General features: G+C 34.6%; 1 protein-coding gene across 4 annotated transcripts in view; it reads right to left on the bottom strand.

Moving 5' to 3' along the window:
* Smap1 (small ArfGAP 1) overlaps positions 1 to 23,031 on the bottom strand; it is a 194,097-nt gene that overhangs the window by 156,707 nt on the left and 14,359 nt on the right. The window lies entirely within an intron of this gene.

Genomic DNA, 23,031 nt, shown 5'->3' with positions numbered 1-23,031 from the left:
GCCTTCATTCCTTGACAGAAATGACAAATTGCCATATTTCACATAACCCTAATGAAACTTCAATGCAATAAGTATTTAACCACTGTTACCCACTGAAGGCAGAACAATATCTTTTCTACAAAGAAAATTTGAGTCATCACAACACTTAAAGTTACACAACTGTAAAGAAGTTATACGGCCTCTATAAACTTTAGTCTCCACAACTAGAAAACAGGAAGAATTTACCTATACCTTGTAGGGTTCTTGAAATTAAATATATAAGCACCTAGCACAAAGTAAGAACACCACATATCAATTCCCCTAACTTTTTGACAGGTCATCCTGCCACTCCTTAAACATTTCGAATAAAAGAATAAATGTTCCCTTCTTGTAGTATATATGCCAATTGTCATTTCAAATAAAAGAATGTTCTATCCTTTCAGTATACTCCAATTGTGTGAAATTATATGTTAAAAAGTTCTCTCTGTTGACATTTTCATATCAGTAAAAGAAAAAAAAAATCGTGATAAGCAAAATAGGAGACAACCTGAAAGGTAGCTTCATGAATGCAGTATAACTTTGAACTGGGCCTGTGTGGATGAGATGTGGACAAGCAGAAAAGACTTAGAAGGGTAATTATTCATTCACTTATTCATTGACTCACTGATATCAGAAACGTGCTGAATGTAAGCACTATGTGCTAGGTGTCCAGCAGAGAAATAAAACATTCTCTGGCATCATTAACTATACATTCCAGGGGAGCAAGACAGAGAAACAAACAAGTTAGATACTTTGTCTTTAGTGGTCTATAAAATTAATACTAACTTTCATCTTGGAGTGGAAAAAATAAATTCAATAATTAATGTCTCCATGCATTAGAACTATTACTTAAAAAATAAGACTTGGGGGGCTGGTGGAGCACTCGCCTAGCACAGGAGGGACCCAGGTTCAATCCTCAGCACCACATAAAAAATAAAGGCACTGTGTTGTGTCCATCTACACCTAAAAAATAAATATTAAAATAAAATAAAATAAAAATATGCTTTTTTATAGGAAAAAAAGCATAAATTGTTAGCTAAAATGATATTCTCAATTACCTAAAGAGTCCAACCACATTCTTGTCTACCAACTTCACAAATAAGAGCTAGGTGACTAACCCTATTATTTAATATCTTTGATATCAGTAAAAAACAAACAATGAAACAGCCAGGAGTGGTGGCACAACTGTAATTCTGGTAACTTGGAAAGCTGAGGCAGAAGATTCACAAGTTTAAGACCCAGGGTGGGTGACTAGTAAGACTTTCTCAAGATAAAAAAAAAAAAAAAAGGCTGAGGATATAGCTCAGTAGTAGAGTGGTTATGGCCCTGGACTCAATCCCCAGGATTGCAAAAACAAGGATACAGCGATCTATCAAAATTTTAATAAAAATATCACCATGGAATGAATTAGCCTCGTTTATATGTTTAACATGAAGAATAGCAAACTATAATAATATAAACAGATGTTTTCAACAGTATAAAATAGGAGATGATATTTGAAACATTAGCAATTTTACTTATATGGTACAGAATATAAGCAAATATTTTAAATTTTGACTTGGGAAAAAAAACTTGTGACATCAGTATTCAGCAAAGTAACATCAAATTTACAAATAAATTATCATAAGATATTTCCTTTATAAATTGGTTTAGCCTTCAGAAAATGGGAAAGATTAATTTGTTGCACATCAATTAGTAGTACCATGCCTTCACTGGAACAAAAGAGTAGCAGCAACATCGTTAATTCTGTCATTTTCTCCTACATAGTGTTAGTAACCCTAAGTATTATATGAGAAAGAATGTTATAAACAAACTTGACTATTTTTTAAATATTTACTTTCTAGGTGTAGTTAGACACAATACCTTTATTTTATTTATTTATTTATATGTGGTGCTGAGGCTCAAACCCAGGGCCTTGCACATGCCAGGCAAGTGCTCTACCGCTGAGCCACAATCCCAGCCCAAATTTAACTATTTGTAAAGTGCAGGAGAAAAGTTAAGTTTCAGTAAAAAGAAACAAAGCACTTTAAAAAGTAATTTTCATGTCTTGATTCTATTACATTACTATACTGAGTTACATTTCTAGCTAAAATATGGAGAAGCAATGAATTTACCTGAATAAAACAACTTAAGAACCAGAGAAAATAATATAAAACAACATTCCTAAAAGGACTAGAAATCAAGAGGTGGCAAATAAATTAGGTAAGAGCCCTACAATGACCTTAGCTTACTGCCTAGGGAAAAATGTTCAGAGCATGGCAAGGAAGATAAACCCAAAAGCAACCCTGTTTTCATAAGGCAAAAGAAAGGAGAGATATACAGAGAAAACTCCTTACTTCGGCAAAAAGCCACCATTGAGCATTCAATGGAGTATTGATTATTACAAATGTGTGGGGAAATTACTGAAGACAGAAAAACCCACCCCAAGGAAACAAATCTTAAAGCTCAAACACATCAGGGAAATTTCCCATAAGCTGCACTAGAAAAACCTCACCATTCATAAATCATCAAATGTGACGCTTGGATGAATTTTTGCACTAATAATGGGATATTCAAGATCAAGCTTAAAAGCAAGACCTGGAAGAGTCAGACTACTTGTAAGTAGTCTGTTCTGACTGTCCCAAGAACAAAAATAAAATAAAAATTTATAGGAATACAAAAATATCCGTAATTGACAAGTAAAATTCACAGTATTTAACAAACAAAAAGTTGCCAGTCATAAAATCTATAAAGAGAAGAAAAGTCAATCAATGGAAACTGATACAAAAATTACACTGATGGCTAGGGCAGTGGCGCATGCCTGGAATCCCAGCAACTCAGGAGGCTAAGGCAGGAGGATCACAAGTTCAAAGCTACCTCAGCAACTTAGTAAGGCCCTGAGCAACTCAGCAAGACCCTCTCTCAAAATAAAAACATAAAAATAAAAGAGGCTAGGGATATGAATCAATGAGCAACCATGGGTTCAATACTTAGTACCAAAAAAAAAAAAATACACTGATGATATAGAGTTGGTAGGCAAGAACATTAAAAACCATTATCACCATTTTATGTTCAAGAAGGTCTAGGAAAGACTGAACATTTTAGGAAGAGGTTGGAATCTTTAGGATGTAGTGAAAGGAAATTAGGTAATTGGAAATATTATGAACAACTTTATGGTAATAAATGTACCCATTCCTTGAAAGACACAAATGAGCTCTCTCCAGAAGGCAAAGTCATTCTGAATAACCCAGTATCTATTAAATAAAAATGAATTTTCAGTTTAAAATTTTCAGTAATGCAAGCAAACAAATAAAAACTCCAGGCCTAGGGGATAGGGCTGCAGCTCAGTGATAATGCTTGCCTGGCATGCATGAAGCCCTGGGTTCAATCCCCAGCACCAAATAAAATTTTTTTTTAAAAAAAGTTGTTTAAATATTTTTTAAATGTGTTATTGAAAAAGAAAAACAAAATACAGGCCCAGAACACATTTTTGGGGAAATCAAACAATTAAGGAATTAAAGAATATATTAATTCTATACAAATTGTTCAGGAAACTAAAGGAAAAGGGGGAGAAGAAAATGCTTCCTAATCCATTCTGTGAAGCCAATATTACCCTGATATCAAACCAGACCTCTGTCATTTATCAAAAGAAATAAAACCTACAGATTGAAACCTTAAAATTTTAAACAAAATTTTACCAAATCAAATCCAAGACTACATAGAAAGGATAATACAGCAAGACCAAGTATGACTTATTCTAGGAATGCAAGGTTAATTTAATGTGTGAAAATGAATGTTATTTAGTATTTAGAAATTATATGGTCATCTCAATAGATGTAGAAGAAGCATAAAATTCAGCATCCATCTGATAAAGACTCTCAACAAACTAGGAAAAGAAGAGAACTTCCTCAACTTGATAAAAGCCATCTGTTAGAGAGTAAATGGCTGAATTCTTTCCCCTTTACATCAGAAACAAGACCAACAAGTCCACTCTCAGAACTTCTATTTCACTGAAGGTTCCAGTCACTGCAATAAAATAAAAAGGAAAGGAAAGGAAGATTGAAAAGGAAGCAATATTTATCTTTGAAGATAATGATTGTCTAGGTAGGAGATTTGATATAATCTACAAAAAAGGCTATTAAGACCAATAAATGAGGTTATCAAGGTTGTAGGAGACAAGAAAAATATGCAGAAACCTACTGTATTAATATATATATAAACAACAATTAGAAACTGAAGTTTTTAAAATATAATTTATAATCGCACTGAAAAATAAAAACTTATCAATAAATCTGACAACAACAACAACAACAACAAAAAAAACAAAGCCTGTACACTGGAAACTACAAAATATTCCTGCAAAAAATTAGATAAGACCTAAATAAATAGAGATAGTTGCTTTGTTCATAGATTGGAAAACTACATTATTAAAGATGTCAATTCTCCCCCAAATATATCTACAGTCTCAAAGTCATCCTAATTAAAATCCTAGATTACTTGTACAAAGTAACAAACTGATTCTATATGAACATATACAGAAATTCAGGGGGCCTACAACAGCTACAACAACTTTGAAAAATAGCAAAATTGAGGTACTTATAGTATCTGACTTCAAGACTTACCACAAAGCTACAGTGATCAATATAGTATAATACTGGCGTTCAGGCAGGCAAATATCAAAAACAGTAAACTCCAGAAATATTCCTGACGTATACAGTAAATTGATCTTTTGATTAAAAAAAAACAGTTTGATAAAGGTACAAAGGCAATTCAGGGGAGAAAGAATGAACTTTTCAAAAAATGGTTCTGGGTGGGCTGGGGATTGAGCTCAGTTCCATAGCACTAGTTATCTAGCAAGTGCAAGGCCCTGGGATCAATCCTCAGAACCATCAAAAAACAAAGAAAAAATAAAAAATAGGATCTGGAAGGACAAAAATAAATAAATAAATAAACTTTGATTCATACTGCTTATCATATACAAAAAGAAACTTAAAATAGATCATGACCATACTTTTAAAACACAAAACTTTTAGGAAAAAGCACAGGATAAAATATTCAGGATTTAGGGCTAGGCTTGTAGTAGTTACACTTGCAAAAAAAAAAAAAAAAAACCAATGTATAAAAGGAAAAATTAATAAATTGGACCTCATCAAAATTTTAAAATTTTCCTATTGTGAAAGGCCATGTGAAGAGGATGTAAAGTCAATATACAGAGCAGCAGAAAGTATTTGCACATATCTAACAAAAAAGAGTAGTATCTAGAATATTTAACGCATTTCAAAACACAGTATTAGCAAAACATCCGATTAGAAAATGAAAATCACAGACATTTCATATAAAGAGGCATAGATGGCACATGAGATGTTCAACATCTTTAATTAGCCATTAGAAAAATGCAGATCAAAACTCATACTAAGCCAGTCTTGGGGGAGCATTCCTGTAATCCCAGTAGCTCCCGAGGCTGAGGCAGAAAGATCACAAGTTTAAAGCCAGCCTCACCAACTTAGCAAGGCCCTAAATAATTTAGTGAGACCTTGACTCAAAATAAAAAATAAAAAGGACTGGTGATGTGGCTCAGTGGTTAAGCACCCCTGGATTCAATCCCTGGTATAAAACAAACTCATTCCACTATTGCACACATTTAACAGAGTGGCAAAACGGTTAAAGCAAAAAATAGGGACAAAACCAAAAGCTGGCAAAGATATAGAGAAACTAGATCATTTGCAAATCACTAATAGGAAGATAAAATTGCACAAACACTTTGGATAAGTTTGGCTGTTTTTTTATAAATCTAAACACAATTATTATATGGCTCAGCAAAATGCTCTACTGGGCAGTTATAAGAGAAATGAAAATTTGTGTCCACAGAAAACTCTATACACAATTTTTTTTTTTTTTAGAATGGAAAGTAGAAGCTTTATTAAAAGACAGCAGAAAAGACTTCTCCCCAGAAGAAGAAAGGGACCCAAGAGGTGGAATCCCTACACACAAATATTAACAGCAGCTTTATTTTTAATAGCTCAAAACTAGAAAACCCAGAAGTCCAAAAGAATAGTTAAACTATGGAACACACATACATATTGCAAAAAACTATTTAATAAGAGAGAAAACTATCAACATATGTAATAGACTTAGATTAACTCTCCAAAGAATTACACTGAATGAATAAAGTTAATCCCATAAAGTTACTTATGATTCATATGGCCCTTTTAAAATGACAAAATTTTAGTAATGGAAAATAAATTCATGGCTGCCAAGCATGGTTAGAAATGCAGGAGTGAAGAGTGGGAAATAGGTAGGTCTGTGTGGTTATAAAATGGGAATCCAATAAATCCTTGAAGGGATATATAAACCTGTGTATAATAAAACTATTCAATTAAACACATACATGCACGCGTGCGCACACACACACATGAATACAAATGTTTGTACCCACTAGATTGTATCAATGTCAATATTCTGGTTGTTTTAGTCTCCTGTAGTTTTATAAGATATCACCACTGGAAGAAACTAGACAAGTTCAATGTAGGTTTTTTAATCAACCAACATATATTAAATTATGATTGATACGGTCATAAAAGTCTTAGTTTCTTTGTTTGTTTTTATTCAGTTTTTCTTTCCAGCCCAAACATCCACCAAAAAGTGAGAGCTTTAACCTCAAATGGCACAGAGAAAATATGGTCATTATTTTTAACCTAACACAATTTTTTTTAATTTTTTAATTCATTATATATTCATACATTCACACAATAAAAATAGTATAATTTGATCAGTTTCATTCCCTAGTCCCTCCCCTTTCCCTCCCCTCCATCCCCCTGTTCCCCTTCTTCTATTCTACTAGTCTCCCTTCCATTTTTTTTTAATTTGTTCTAATTAGTTATACATGATAATGGAATGCATTTTGACACAAATGGAGCACAATTTCTCATTCCTCTGGCTGTACATGGTGCAGAATCACACCAGTAATCATAAATGTATATAGAGTAAAAATGGCTGTCTCATTCTACCACCCTTCACCTCCCCATCGACCCACCCCTTCCCTCACTCCCCTCTACATAATCCAAAGATCCTTCATTCTTCCCTACTGCCCCCTCCCACCCCACTATGGATCAGCATCCGCTCATCAAAGAAAACATTTGGCCTTTGGTTTTTTGGGATTGGCTTATTTCATTCAGCATGATATTCTCTAGTTCCATCCATTTACCTGCAAATATCATAATTTCATTCTTATTTATGGATGGGTAATATTCTGTTGTATGTAGCACATTTTCTTTATCCATTCACCTGTTGAAGAGCATCTAGGTTGGTTCCACAGTTTAGCTATTGTGAATTGAGCTGCTATAAACATCAATGTGGCTGTATCACACTGTAGTATGTTGATTTGAAGTCCTTTAGGTACAGACCAAGGAGTGTGAAAGCTGGTCAAATGGTGGTTCCATTCCAAGTTTTCTGAGGTATTTCCATATTGCTTTCCATAATGGTTGCACCAATTTGCAGTCCCACCAGCCATGTATGAGTGTACCATTTCCTCTACATCCTCAGCAACCTTTATTGTTGCTTGTATTCTTGATAATTGCCACTGGAGTGAAATGAAATCTTAAGAGTAGTTTTGATTTGCATTTTTCTAATTGCTAGAGATGTTGAACATTTTTTCATGTTTGTTGACCAATTATATTTCTTCTTTGTAAAGTGTCTGTTTAGTTCCTTAGCCCATTTATTGATTGGGTTATTTTTTTCATTGTTGTTGTTTTGTTTTGTGGTATTATGTTTTTTGAGTTCTTTATATATCCTGGAGATTAGTGCTCTATTTGAAGTGTGTATGGTAAAGATTTTTTCCAATTGTGTAAGCTCGCTCATCGTGTTACTGATTGCCTCCTTTGCTGAAAAGAAGTTTTTTAGTTGGAGTCCACCCCCATTTATTGATTCTTGATTTTATTTATTGCACTTTAGGAGTCTAGTTAAGGAAGTCAGGTCCTAAATCAACATGATTAAGATTTGGGACTACTTTCTCTTCTAATTAGGTGCAGGGTCTCTGATCTAGTGCCTAAGTCTTTGATCCACTTTGAGTTGATTTTTGTGCAGGGTGAGAAAGGATTAATTTCATTTTGCAACATATGGATTTCCAGTTTTCCCATAACCATTTGTTGACTAGGCTATCTTTTCTCCAATGAATGTTTCTGGTACCTTTGTCTAGTATGAGGTCACTGTATTTGTGTGGGTTTGTTTCTGTTTCTTTTTATTTTTTAAACATTTATTTTTTAGTTATAGGTGGACACAATACCTTTATTTTATTTTTATGTGTTGCTGAGGATTGAACCCAGTACCTCATGCATACTAGGTGTGTACTCTATCTCTGAGCTACAACCCCAGCCCCTGTCTCTGGGTCTTCTATTTTGTACCATTGGTCTACATGTCTATTTTGGCACCAATACCACACCATTTTTGTTACTATTGCTCTGTAGTATAATTTAAGGTGTGGTATTGTGATTACTCCTGCTTCACTCTTCTTGCTAAGAATTGCTTTGGCTATTCTGGGTCTCTTATTTTTCCAAATGAATTTCATGATCACTTTTTCTATTTCTATGAAGAATGTCATAGGGATTTTAGAAGGAACTGCATTAAATCTGTATAACGCTTTTGGTAGTGTGGTCATTTTGATGATATTAATTCTGCCTATCTAAGAGCATGGTAGATCATCTTATTTTTCTGAGGTCTTCTTCAATTTCTTTCTTTAGTGTTCTGTAATTTTCATTGTAGAGGTCTTTCACCTTTTTTGTTAGATTGATTCCCATGTATTTTTTTGTTGTTGTTGTTGTTAGGCTACTGTGAATGGGGTGGTTTTCCTAATTTCTCTTGCAGTGGATTCAACACTTATGTATAGAAATGCACTTGATTTATGGATATTGATTTTATACCTTGCTACTTTACTGAATTCATTTATTAGTTCTAGAAGTTTTCTGGTCGAATTTTTTGGATCTTCAAAATATAGAATCATGTCATCCACAAATAATGATAGTTTGAGTGCTTCTTTCATCTGATTGCTATAGCTAGAGTTTCAAGGACTAAGTTAAATAAAATGGTGAAAGAGGGCATGCTTGTCTTATTCCAGTTCTTAGAGTCAATGCTTTCAATTTTTCTCCATTTAGAATGATGTTGGCCTTGAGCTTAGCATAGCTTTTTTTTTTACAATATTTTGCTGAGAATATTCTGTAGTGCAGACTTCCTAGTTGTCAATCTCGTTGATCCTACTATTCCTAGTTTTTCTAGTGTTTTGAACTTGAAGAGGTACTGTATTTTGTCAAATGCTTTCTCTGCATCTACTGAGATAATCATATGGTTATTGTCTGTTGATGTGATGTACTACATTTATTCATTTCTGTATGTTGAACCAACCTTGCATCCCTGGGATGAACCTCACTTAATTATGGTACACTACTTTTTTAATATGTTTTTGTATGCAATTTGACAGAATTGTATTGAAAATTTTTATGTCTATGTTCATCAGGGATATTGGTCTGAAGTGTTCTTTCCTTGACGTGTCTCTGTCTGGTTTTGGTATCAGGGGGATGCTATCCTCATAGAATGAGTTTGGAATGGTTCCACCCTTTTCTATTTCATGGAATAATTTGAGGAGTATTAGTATTAGTTCTTCTTTGAAGATCTTGTAGAACTTGGCTGAGAATCCATCTGATCCTGGGCTTTTCTTGATGGGTAGGCTTTTGATGGAATTTTTCTATTTCATTGCTTACAACTGATCTGTTTAAACTGTGTATATCCTCTTGATTCAACTTGGGTAGATCATATTTCTCTAGAAATCTGTCAGTGTCTTCAAGATTTTCTATTTTATTGGAGTATAAATTTTCAAAATAATTTCTAATTATCTTCTGTATTTCAGTAGTATCTGTTGTGATATTTACTTTTTCATCATGGATTTTTGTAATTTTTCTCTCTCCTTCTCTTCATTACCATGGCTAATGGTTTATCAATTTACGTTTTCAAAGAACCAACTTCTCATTTTGTCAAATCTTTTCAATTGTTTGTTTCAATTTCATTTATTTCAGCTCTGATTTTTACTTATTTCCTGTCTTCTTCTATTTTTGATGTTGATTTGTTCTTCTTTTTCTAGGTTTTTGAGATGTAATGTTAGGTCATTTGCTGACTTTTTATTCCTTAAATGAATGAGCTCAATACAATGAACTTTCCTCTTAGCACTGCCTTCATAATGTCCCAGAGATATTGATATGTTGTATCAGTGTTCTCATTTACCTGTAAGAATTTTTTTAAATCTCCTCCTTGATTTCTTCTGCTATCCACTATTCATTCAGCAGCATAATATTTAGACTCCACGTGTTTTGAGTAGGTTCTATTTTTAATTTTATCATTGATTTCCAATCTCATTCATTATGATCTGATGGAATGCAGGGTAGTATCTCTAATTTTTTATATTTTCTGACAGTTGCTTTGTGGCAGAATATTTGGTGTATTTTAGAGACAGATCCATGTGCTGCTGAGAAAAAATGATGGATGAAATACTCTATATAAAATGTCCATTAAGTCTAAATCATTGATTGTATTATTTAGTTCTATTATTTCTTTATTTTTGTTTGGAAGATCTATCCAGTGGTGAAAGAGGTGCGTTAAAGTCACCCAGTATTGTTGTGTTGTGATCTATTTGATTCTTGAAATTGAGAAAATAAAAGACAATAACCATATGATTATCTCAGTAGATACTCCATTGTTTAGGGCATAAATACTTAACATTGTTATGTCTTGTTGATGTATGATTCCCTTAAGTAGTAGAAAATGTCCTTCTTTATCCCTTTTGACTAACTTTGGTTTGAAGTCCACTTTGTCTGATATGAGGATGAAAATCCCTGCTTATTTATGCATTCTATGCTAGTAATATATTTTTTCTGAACCTTTCACCTTCAGTCTTTTGTGGATGTCTTTTCCTAGGAGGTGTGTCTCTTGAAGACAGCATATTGTTGGGTGTTGGGTTTTTTGTAATCCAATCTGCCAGTCTGTCTTGTGATTGATGAGTTTGAGCGATTAAGGCCAACATCATTCAGGGTTATTATTGAAATATGATCTGTATTCCCAGTCATTTTGGTTTATTTTTGGTTTTTAACTGGACTTAGTTTCTCCTTTGTTTGACCTTTCCTTTAGTGCAGCTCCTCCCTTTGCTGGTTTTTCTTTTTCTTTTTTTTTTTCCCATTTCCTCCTCTCTGAGTATTTTGCTGAGAATGTTCTGTAGAGCAGACTTCCCAGTTGTCAATCTAGCTGTGTAACTTTTATTATAGAAGGTTTTTATTTCATCTTTAAACCTGAAGCTTTATTTTGCTGAATATCAAATTCTCAATTGGCATCCATTTTCTTGTAGAGCCTGATATATTTTATTCCAGGACCTCCTGGCATTGATGGTCTGGGTTAAGAAAGAAGCTGAAATCTGAATTGGTTTCCCCCATAGATAACTTAATTTTTTTCTCTCGAAAAAAATTAACATTCTATCCTTATTCTGTATGTTAGTCATTCTCATTATAGTGTACCTTGGTGTGGGTCTGCTGTAATTTTGTACATTTGGGGGTACTATAAGCCTCTTGTAGTTGATTTTCCAATTCATTCTTTAGATTTGGAAAATTTTCTGATATTATGTCTTTGAAAGGATTGTGCATTCCTTTGGTTTGTTATCGCCACACCTTTGTCAATCCCAATAAATCTTAAATTTGGTCTTTTCATGTTATCCCATATTTCTTGAAAGTTCTGTTCATGGTTTCTTACCATATTCTCTGTGCAGCTGACTCTCTTTTCTATAATATATATTTTGTCTTCATTGCCTAAGGTTCTGTCTTCTAAGTGGTCTAGTCTGTTGGTAATACTTTCAAATGAAATTTTAATTTGGTTTATTGTTTACTTCAGTTCAAGAATTTCTGCTTGATTTCTTTTTATAACATCTGCCTTTTTATTGAATGATCTTTTACTTTCTGTATTTTCTCTCCAATACCATCCTTTATTTCAAAGATCAGCCTAACTATGTAACTTCTAAACTCCTTCTCTGTCATTTCTTCTACTGTGTTGTCTGTGGATTCTATTGTTGGGACATCTTGGTTTGTTTGAGGCGTTTTGATCCCTTGTTTTTTCATGTTATTTGTGTGTCTTCCCATCTAGCAGTATGGATCTGAGGCAGTCTTGTAGTGTCCTTGAAGGCTTCTATTACCTACCTTTAAGGGGGAGACCAATATTAACAGCACCCAATGCAAACAATATACACCTTTAAACCAAATAGCTCCTATTAAGGCATCTACAGTTTTGTCACAATAAACAAAAATGATGTATTCAATTATTGTCTACAATATAAACAATAAGTTTGTTTAAAGGATTTCCTGTTTCTAATGATGGACAACAAGGGATCAGAAGTAGTATAAGATGCGATGTTTACATGGGAGAAGGAGAGAAGATAGAGGTAAAAATTTATAGTAAGAGGGAGGGAGGAATAAATAGAAATTGGATGTTACTATGAAAGAAGTGAGAAAGAGAATCCAGGAACACAGACAGGTAAGAGAAAAAACATACACAGATTTTTTTTAAAAGTTAAAATATAAGGATACACAACAAAACTATAATATACTACTCAGACATCCCACTCCACAATAAATGATGCATGAAAAATACTCAGATTCCAAGATGGTAAAGATGTGGGAGAGGAGAAAAGGGGGGAAAAAAGAAAGTAAGTCTCAACAGAAAACTGAAACTATAGTTTCTGCTGACTTTCAAAATTTTTCTCAGCTTCCCTTCTCTGCGATAGGCAGGGTTGTCTTAAGTTTGATGGTGGCTCCAGTCAGGTGGGTGCAGGTCTAATTGGGTGGTGAGCCCATAGCAAGATGCTCTCACAACCTCTTCCAGTCTTCCCACTGGATCCTTCTGTCCCATGTACTTCAATACTGAGCTGAAGAAAGCCTGGTTTTCTCCAGGTTCTCCAACCTGTGTTCCCCAGCTTCCCACCCCCAACTGCCCCTAGTCTCTGGCGTTCTACAGGCTTGCTTGACCCAGACTGGCCCACACAAACCCAGCTGCAATCGACAGACATGGGCTTTAGATTCCCCAGGCTCTGCCTTGCTGCAATACCACCATCTCCATGCTGTTCCAACTTGCAGGGAGACCACCAGGATGCACTCACACAAATGAGCGACCCTGCAAAGAGGCAGCCAGATGGCAGCCACTAGCACAACTAGCAGAAAGACCTCAAGTGCAACCAGACCTGCAGGCATCCTGACAATATACCTCCAGGCCCTAGTTGGTGTCCCCAGACTGAGGCAGATGTGCCCGTTCCAAGATGGCCTCAGCCATGTGTAACCAAACCTGCAAGTACTGTGACAACGGGCTTCCAGGTAGCAGAGGGCAGTGGGCAGCGGGCAATATGCTGGCAGTCTGTGGGCAGTCTGCAGGCCAAGGGCAGGTGATCTGCAGGCCGTTGTTGGGCAGTGGGTGATGGGCAGGCAAGAGGCAGGCAAATAGGCAAATGATGGACAGCAGGCAGAGAGCAATCTGTGCTCAAAAGGCGGGCAGTTGGGCTGGGGTTGTGGCTCAGTGGTGGAGCACTTGCCTCGCATATGTGAGGCACTGGGTTCAATGCTCAGCACCACATTAAAAAAAATTAATAAAATTAAGATGTTGTGTTCATCACTAAAAAACACAATATTTTTTTAAAAGGCAGGCAATTCTGGTGGACAAACAATTCTGGTGGGTAAACAGCAGGGGATTAGTGGGCAGCAATGGCTGCCTTGCAGAGAAACAGTATTTCCTCTGTTTGAATCCCAAGTCATGGGAGGAACAAGGAATGCAGACTGCCTCTAATTCGCCATCTTGGATCTCCTCTAACATGAATTTTCAAAACAATCAAAACACTATAAATACTCAATGTCCTACACTTTGAGAAAACTGTAATCATTTGCAGTGAATATATCTAAGCTGCAGTAAACTACATGGTATAATAAAATCTTAATAATCTTAAATCCCACCAGATAGACACACCAGGTTAAATGGGGTTATTTATTGATAAACTCTTTTTATTTATGGCAAAGAAAAGGATTCATTCAGAATTTAAGAATGTCAGGCACATGGTGGCACATTGCAGGAGGACTGTAAGTTCAAAGCCAGCCTCAGCAACTTAGTGAGGCCCTAAGCAACTTAGTGAGACCCTGTATCTAAATAAAATATAAAAAAGGGTTGAGGATATATCTCAGTGGCTAAATGCCCCTGGGTTCAATCCCCAGTACCAAAATTAATTAATTAATTAATTAATTAAAAACAATGACTACTTCATGAAAATCATAATCCTCCTGATTTAAAAATTTTAATAGAAAAATACTACTCAAAAACTGAATTTTCTGTGATGTTAGAAACACTACAATCTGCATTGTTCAACACAGTAGCTCTTAGACAAATGTGATTATTAATCCTTAAAATATGGCTAGTGGAACCAAGGGAAAAAAAAAAACGTTTAAATTCAGTTAAATGGTAACATATGGCCATGACTTCCACATTGGACAAACTACTTGTTATATGTTACCATTCAACTAGATCTAGAATTTACAAAACCTTCAAAAAAGAATACACACACACACACACACACACACACATCAGCATATTAGGTCAGTACTTTTCAACCAAGATACTATTATCATTTCAAACAGAATAATTCATTATGCAAGATGGGTATTTTTTTCCCAAAATTTAATTTTATGGCTACTCTTGAAACTACCGATCATTATTTCACTCAAAGAAATTGCCAGTTATTTAGTTAATAGCAATAATGCATTTCACCAGCAGATGGCATACATACATGATATAAAACCACCACCTCAAATACTGTGTTCAAATGTTTAACAAGTCCAATTATACTATATCAAAGACACTAGTATGTTCATTCCACAAAAGCAATTTTTTTACTTGCTTAGAAGAAAACATGCTAAAAAAAATTACATTTTTCAAAAATACCAGTCTCCCCAGATACCAGTAACCATTGTTTGTCAATTTTTTGTTTATTCAAGTTAACTACAATCTCTTAAACAACTCTGACAAATAAAATGTCAGCTAAGCCTTATTTCAACAGGAATTTACATAACTATTAATAATTCCTTCAGCTGCAAAATAAATTCCAAACAATCTTTCTCAGAGTATAGAATCTGTCTGAATTTCATGGGAAAACAGCATTTGTTTCAAAAGTAAACTAAATGCAGAATACAAAATAAATTAAAAAATCTTTCAAACGTGCAAAAAGAAAAAAAGGCAAAAGACTACTTAAGAAAAGAGAAATGGTGCCAACATACTGAAGATATTCACATTTTTAAATCTTACCATACAGAGCTGAACAGCAGGTATAAAATAGGTTCTGAAGCACTCTGGGTTCAACTTCACAACAGACCCTCTACCTTTCATTGAAGCTTAGAAAAAATTGATGATTTCCTTGTGCTTTGGCCTGGTTTCTTCATTTCTAAAGACTGGAGATGGAACCCAGTCCTTCTCAAATTTTGGTAAAGACTCTATCACTCAGCTACCTCCCCAACTTCCTCTTCCTCTTTAAACTTTTTTTTTTTTTTTTTTTTCCTTGGTTCCACTAGCCTTTATTTGAAATAGGGTCTAATTAAAGTGCACCACCTGGCCTCAAACCTGCAATCCTCCTGCCTCAGCCTCTTGAGTAGCTGGGATTACATACATGTACAACTGCACCTTGTTTAGAAAATGGTGTTAATGTTAACCAAAAAAATACAAAAGCAAAAAAAAACCTTTTCTAGTTCCTTTCCTTCCCTATTGCATTTAATTTTCCTGACTTTGTTTATCTCCTTCTTCTTAAAACCTGAGGTTTCTCTGTTCTGATTTTCCTCCAAGTCTTCCTTCATCATTTCATTCCTTCAATGATGTACTTCCTCCTGTTACCTTCCTACAAAGTCTTGGTCACTAATCTGACTAGAAACTTAATCTAATCCAGTCCTGCCTCAACCTCCAGAGTCACTGGTATAGGTGTGTGCCACTGCAAATGGCAGAAGGCTCTTTAAAGAATAAAATCTATAAAAACAACATTCTCCTCATATTTGTTAAATGTTACTTTGGCAAAAAAGTAAATTACACCGATTAAGAGTTTGCTGGTCAACAGGATAAAATGAAGCTTAATTTTTAAGAATCAATAATCTTGGTTTCAAAATATAAAATACAATAATTCTGTTTCGCCTGACTATCCTAAAATTCAAGCCTTGTCAAATCTATGTTTTTTGTCCAATGATTTAGTGTCATTCAAAAATTCAGATTTAAATTTCAAGAGTTTGAACAAACATAATGTGGCTTTTTTTTTACTGCTTACCTCATCATAAATGTTCTAGTGCTTTCCACTTACAAAATCTGTCAAGCTGAAAGATATTTATAAATACCTCTCTCATTTATACTATTCTCCATACTGATTACAAATTTATTTCATGAGATAACCAATAAATAGCATTCCAAATTTAAAATCTAAAAGATGTCAAAATTATTGCCAAATGTGTGTTTGAATAAACTGGCTAAATAAATAACTGGTATATAATCACTGCTCACTCCAATATCTAATATTTTTTAATATGGTGTCATTACATAGATAATAACAACTCAGAACTAACACCTCCTTCTCACTGTATATAATAACTGAATTTAAAGAGAATGAAAAAAAAGTGGAGTTACCTTAACAAAGGTCAGGGGTAACACATTAATCTTTATTGCTGACAAAGCAATAATAGGTTTCCATAGGACTTAAGTTCACTCCCATGTGTCCTTTCACTATTTCATAGTTTTGAGCAAGTCAGATAAATCAGCTTTTTTTTTTAGGGGGAGGGGGGGTGGAGTGCAGGGCAGGGGTACTGGGGATTAAGCCCAGGGGTGCTCTACCACTGAGCTAACTAAATCCCTAAACCTTTTTATTTTGAGACAGAGTCTCAGTAAGTTGCTAAGGCTGGTCTTGAACTTGGAATCATCTTGCCTCAGCCTCCCAAGTCACTGGAAATATGGGCATGTGCCATCTCGCACAAGTCCCTGGGTTTGATCCTCAGGACTGAAAAAAAAAAAAAAAAAAAAACTAAGAAAAATGCAATATAGTGTAATACCATTTTCATAAACCATATTTAGGAAGTTTTTTAAAAATATGAAGATTCAGTAACAAACTGGGCACAGAGGCCAGTCAGTCTGCATACTACTGATGGAAAAGTAAACTTGACACACCACTCATGACAACAGAGGTCAAACGGGTTTTAACCTGGCATACTGTTTAACACAGACCTTCTTTATCCTGAAGAAATAATTAAGTGTACACACAAAGCTTTGATAGCAGGGGTGTTTATAACCACAAGTTAGAAAACAAGCACCCATCACTGGGGACAAATACTTTAAAATACTTTTAGGTTATTTTAAAGTATTTACTATTAGCAAATATTCTGTGCAGAGAATAACCCTGAATTCCCTACTTTGTCTTACTAACCTTTATTTTTGGCAAATGACTAATCATCACCTACTTGTCCTCTCACACTTCAGGCCATTCTCACTCTACTTCCTCACAGACTGAGCCTTTTTTCTTGATCTTTTTCTTCTGTCCAAAGTTCTGAATCAAAATTTCCCCACTGAACTTTGCATTAATATTAACTAGAAATGCCAGATGGTCCCTCAGAGAACTTGCCTGCTCTTAAGACATGGTTCCCCTACATGATATTACTGCAGCCTTCTTGCCTCTGAAACAAAATGACTAGATGTACACATATGGCCCAGATTAGGACAGGTCATTTCACCCAGGAAGAGTAACTAAGTCTTGTAGGGCATCTTTAAGAAGCCAAGCAGCAAGTAACATAAGCACAGGAGTTAATAAAGTATGAGCAAACAAATTAATAAGGAAAGTGGTCAGTCATGAAGCAAACAAAAAGAAGACATGCTATACAGGCCCAAAGATACAAAGACAAAAGCATGGCTGCCTGAGGACTTTGTGGTTCTTTTCAGGTCAAGCTGTGGATGTTTCACTCTTTCTGATGCAATTCCCTAAGACAGACTCCATGGTAGACACTGAATTTGCTTACACACCTCTATTCCAATCTACTTCTAGTGTGCCTTCCTGGACTGAGGATAGAAAACTAAAAACTATTTGATTCCTTTGTAGTCAGAATTCTGAATGACCATTTCTACCAATTAGATGCACTCATTCAATATTTGAAAAGTGAAGTGGAGACTATCTTCCTATCCTTTCTGGTTGTTTTCTAGTAGGAACACAAGATCATAAAAATACCTAGTCTTGAGCATTTCAGTTGTGAAGAAGCAGTTTTTGACAGCTGAGCATCTCAGTTGTGAAGAAGCAGTTTTTGATACATTAAATCCCACATTCCAGCACCAAGTCACCAGTTTACAAGAATTCTAATGCAATAATAGCTTTTTAATTGCTTTATCTTTTCAGATAAAGTCTTTAACTGACAGTATACATTATTCCTGGGCCTGGAAAGCTCCATCTCCTTATCAGTCATTTATTCATTCAACAAATATACTAAAAACCTATGTGACTAGAACATTCTAAGCCCTAACCAAAAAACAAAAATCTGGCTGCCAATATTCTACAAAGACAGACAGATTTTAAAATATAGTATATTTGAGTAAGGACCTAACACCAACTATATGCATGTGTTGAAGACATGCCAAGTGTGGGAAGGACAAGTGTAAAGCTCTGAGACAGGAGCATGACTGGTACATTCAAGAGTAAAGACGAGACTATGGACCATAGTAAGGCATTGATTGGTTTTTACACTGGCAGAAAAAAAAACAATGAAGAATTTTGAGCAAAGACAAGATATGACTGACATGTCTTACCTTTTAAAAGATCACTCTATCAGCTATATTAGAACAGATCACAGAAGACCAATCCTAAAACTAGTAGAGTCAACAATGAAGATAATTCCAAAGTTTCTAGCATGAAGAAAAGGTCAGAGTACAATGAGGAATGGCAGAGGAGCAAACAAAGGAAGAAGGTCAAAGATCCAATTCAGTCTTAGGGGAAGAAGATCAAATTTTTAGTAAAGAAATGTTAGTTTTGAGCTACTGAACAAATGAATACTGCAAAAGCTTATACCCATAGAGTTTTGGGAAGAGATCTTATAAACTGAAGATATATATCTGGTAGCCCAGACTAAAAGCAAGCATGACAGCTAAAAGCAGGATACTGGATGAGATTGGCAAAGAAGTGAATACAAACAGAAGAGAGAAGAAGTTCAAGGGCTGAGTCCTGTGAAGCAAGCCTCCGCCTTCTGATAAAAAAAAACAACAACAACAAAAAATGAATGCTCCCTTATCCCCTGCAATGGAAAGGCCAAATTAATATAGAAAGCCTTTAAGTATCCACATACCTTACATAACTTCAATTTGTATGGCAAACAGCAGCTGTACCTTACACATAATAGGTACTCAAACAGTTATCTATGAAATATATACAGATGTCCTTCAATATCCATGGGTCACTGGTTCCAACACTCCCCATAGACACTAAAAATCTATGGAGTATGGATGGTAAATGGCATCATACTTGGACATACCTAAACATATCCCCTGTACACTTCAAATCATCTCTAAATTATAATACTTAATATAATGTAAATGATATATAAATAGTTACACTATATTGTTTAGGGAATAATGACAAGAATAAAAAGCTGTATGTTTAGTACAGACACGAATTTTTTTCTTCAAATACTTTCAGTCTACAATAGGTTAAATCCATGTATGCAGAACCCACTGATATGGATGGCAGGCTATTCTTCCTTAAGTACTCTGGAGACAAAAACCAAGATAATGATTAGCAATAGAGGTTCTGATATATTTTAGTTTGTTGCAATTCTTTTTTCAATATCTTCTTAGAAAATGAGATGATAGAGAAGTAAAATTAAAAGATATCAATTACTACATTTTTCAAATGCCTTCTTTTAACAAAAACTATAGAGCTCTAATCCTTTAATCAAGCATCTCAAAATGATTATGAGCCATTAATTTAGAATAATTTAGTAATTCTTTAATCACACTATCTTTGCAATTAATTTTTAAAACCTTTTTGGCTTTCTTAAAATGTTTACAGTATCTCTGTATGTTATGTTCAGAATAGTTGATATCACGTTGAAATCATTTAGTATAAGATTATATACATGTCCAAATATATCAGTAAAGCCTAGTATAATATAATGTTTAATAGAAAAAAATGCATGTTTTTTTAAGTCCAGAAGGGTTCCCCTTATTTGTTAGTAACTTGTTTTATGTTTGTTCCTTGAGCACAAAAACTTAAAATCTAAAGAAATAGTACAGGGCTGGGATTATAGCTCGGCGGTAGAGCGCTCACCTAGCACGGGCGGGACCTGGGTTCAATCCTCAGCACTACATAAAAATAAAGATGTTGGGTCCACCGAAAACAGAAAAATAAAAATTAAAAAATTCTCTCATCTCTCTCTCTTTAAAAAAAAAAACTAATAAAGGCATTGTGTTGTGTCCATCTACACCTAAAAATATAATGAATGTTTAAAAAAAATTTAAACAAAGAAATAGTACAGTGAACACCCACATTTCCATTGCCTGACTCAGTAATTAATATTTTGCCAAATTTTTCTATCTTTTTATGACATCAGACATCAAGAATCACTTCAATATGAATCTCTAAGAAATGAACATCCTCCCTCTACCAAAGTCATTATCACACTTGACGGAATTTCTCAGTGTCATCCAATACTCAACACATACTCTATTTTACACAAATGTACTCCCCCCAAATAATTTTTTTGTAAAAAGTATTTTTGAAAAAGATATCATCTCAAGAACAATGTATTATATTGGGTTATATCTTAGGTACTTTTGAACTTAGAAGGGTACCCCATCCCAACTTTTTCTATATCATTGACTTTATAAAGAGATACTAAACCCAGGTGAAATATAAAGATCAATTACATCATCCCTTTTTGGGGAAACATACATATATTAAATGTCACTTATCTGCTATCAGTATAATGCCCGTTAGTTGGTATGAATTCTAAAAATAATTTGTGAATATTTAAGGTCCGAAAAAGATTAAAGCTGAGATGAGTGGGACTGATATGAAAATATGTTCCTTAACTCTAGTACATATTATTTTGGACTGACATTCTGCTCTACAAAAACTCAAAACTTTAAAATATTAAATCAAGGACTAGGGTTGTGGCTCAGCAGTAGAGCGCTTACCTAGCACATATGAGGCCCTGGGTACAATCCTCAGCACCACATAAAAATAAATAAATAAAATAAAGTTATTTTTTAAAAAAAAGGATGAAAGAGTTTTAAAAAATTTAAATAAATAAATAAAATACAATATTAAGTCAAGATTATGTAATCTTGTTGGAAGCAGTGGTACACGCCTGTAATCCCAGCGGCTCAAAAGTTTGAGGCAGAGGAATCTTGAGTTCAAAGCCAACCTCCACAAAAGTAAGGTGCTAAACAATTCAATGAGACTCTGTCTCTAAATAAAATACAAAATAGGGCTGGGGATATGGCTTAGTAGTTGAGTGCACTTGAGTTTAGTTCTGTTATCCCACCCCCGTAAAAAACAAAGATTATATAATATTATTCAATATGAACATATAGTGATCTAGTCATTTATATATTTGGTTATGTGTACATATGTTTTATACATACATTCATTTAAACACAGGAAAATACTGTTACTTGTTTTCCAGTTACAATTTAGATCCCAGAAAGGTGCAGAAAACAGCTTATTACCGTATTTCAGATATTTTGAAAATACTTTCATCGTAAAATTTAAAACAAGAACCTCGACTTTTGTGTGTGTGTGTCTTGTCATTTTTTTCTTGATAGCCTGACATAGTTTAAAAAGAACTGCCAAAAGTAGTTCAGTAGGGCTGGGGATGTGACTTGGCGGTAGAGTGCTCACCTCACATGTGCAGGACCCTGGGTTCGATCCTCACCACCACATAAAAATAAATAAGTGAAATAAAGGTTAAAAAAAAAAAAAAGTACTTCAGTAACGTGGTGATTGGGGAAGAGGATATTCTACAGTCCTATAATTAGGTCTCAGGCCTTCCAGTGAGCCTTATACCTCTTGTCTATGAACTTCACAAGTGCTTCCTGGTTTTCTACCCACCTTCTTTGGTGAGACAGGACTGGAGAGTTAGGTATTTCCCTTCCCCCAGGCCAGTTAAACTAGGGTCTAATAAAACTGACAAGGTTAAATGCTGGTTAAATAGCTTCTCCCAAAGGCACACCTTGTTAAGAATTAAGTGTTCTGGTGTACAATATTTCAAAATAGTTCCTTTTCCCTTCCTACTGCTAGAAGCCTAAAGGGATTTTTCTGTAATCACAATAAGAATCTGACTCAATTCCCTAGGGTTTTCAATTCTCAGATTTGTTCATTCTTAACCTAACTAATTTATAGTTACAGTTTAGGTTTTCCTTATTACCCATTTCTGCTCTTCAGTTTCTCCTCCAGTAAATTATGATTCTCTGTATTCCTACCTAACCAATTTGGGGGGACAGCAGTTTGCCCTGTGGCTTCATTTCTCTGATAGATTTAAGAAGAACTGCTGGGCTTTTTTGTTTGTTTGTTGCTGTTATTCAGTTCATATGGCTTTTCTTACCTGTTAGGGTATAAAGTGACAATTTGAAGTTTCCACCTACTTGATTGGAAACCTCAAGTCCCCCCAGTTATTTTTCTGAAAATAAGACCAATATTTATTTTAGGTAAAAAGCCTTTGCTTCCTTCTCTCAGAAATGTAATTGCCTAAAATTTGGAACAAGACAAAAAGACTAAAAAAGAAAGCAATCACCCTGCATTATCGATTGAAGTGAAAATCATTGTCTCCATTAAAAACAAATTTGAAGTAACAACTAATTGCAGTGAATAAAAAAGAGAAAAATCTCTGTCCAATAATTGAATAGACTTTCCACAGGGGGAAAAAAATGTATTTTAATATAACATGAGGGAGTTCACAGTAGTAATAGTGATCTTTGCTTTTGTAA

The sequence above is a fragment of the Marmota monax genome, unplaced genomic scaffold, assembly GCF_021218885.2.
Source record: "Marmota monax isolate L192 unplaced genomic scaffold, Marmota_monax_Labrador192_F-V1.1 WCK01_AAM20220418_F8-fsc00091, whole genome shotgun sequence".
In the NCBI taxonomy this organism is placed as follows: domain Eukaryota; kingdom Metazoa; phylum Chordata; class Mammalia; order Rodentia; family Sciuridae; genus Marmota; species Marmota monax.
The sequence above is the reverse complement of the archived record's forward strand: the minus strand, read 5'-3'. Positions and strand labels throughout refer to the sequence as shown.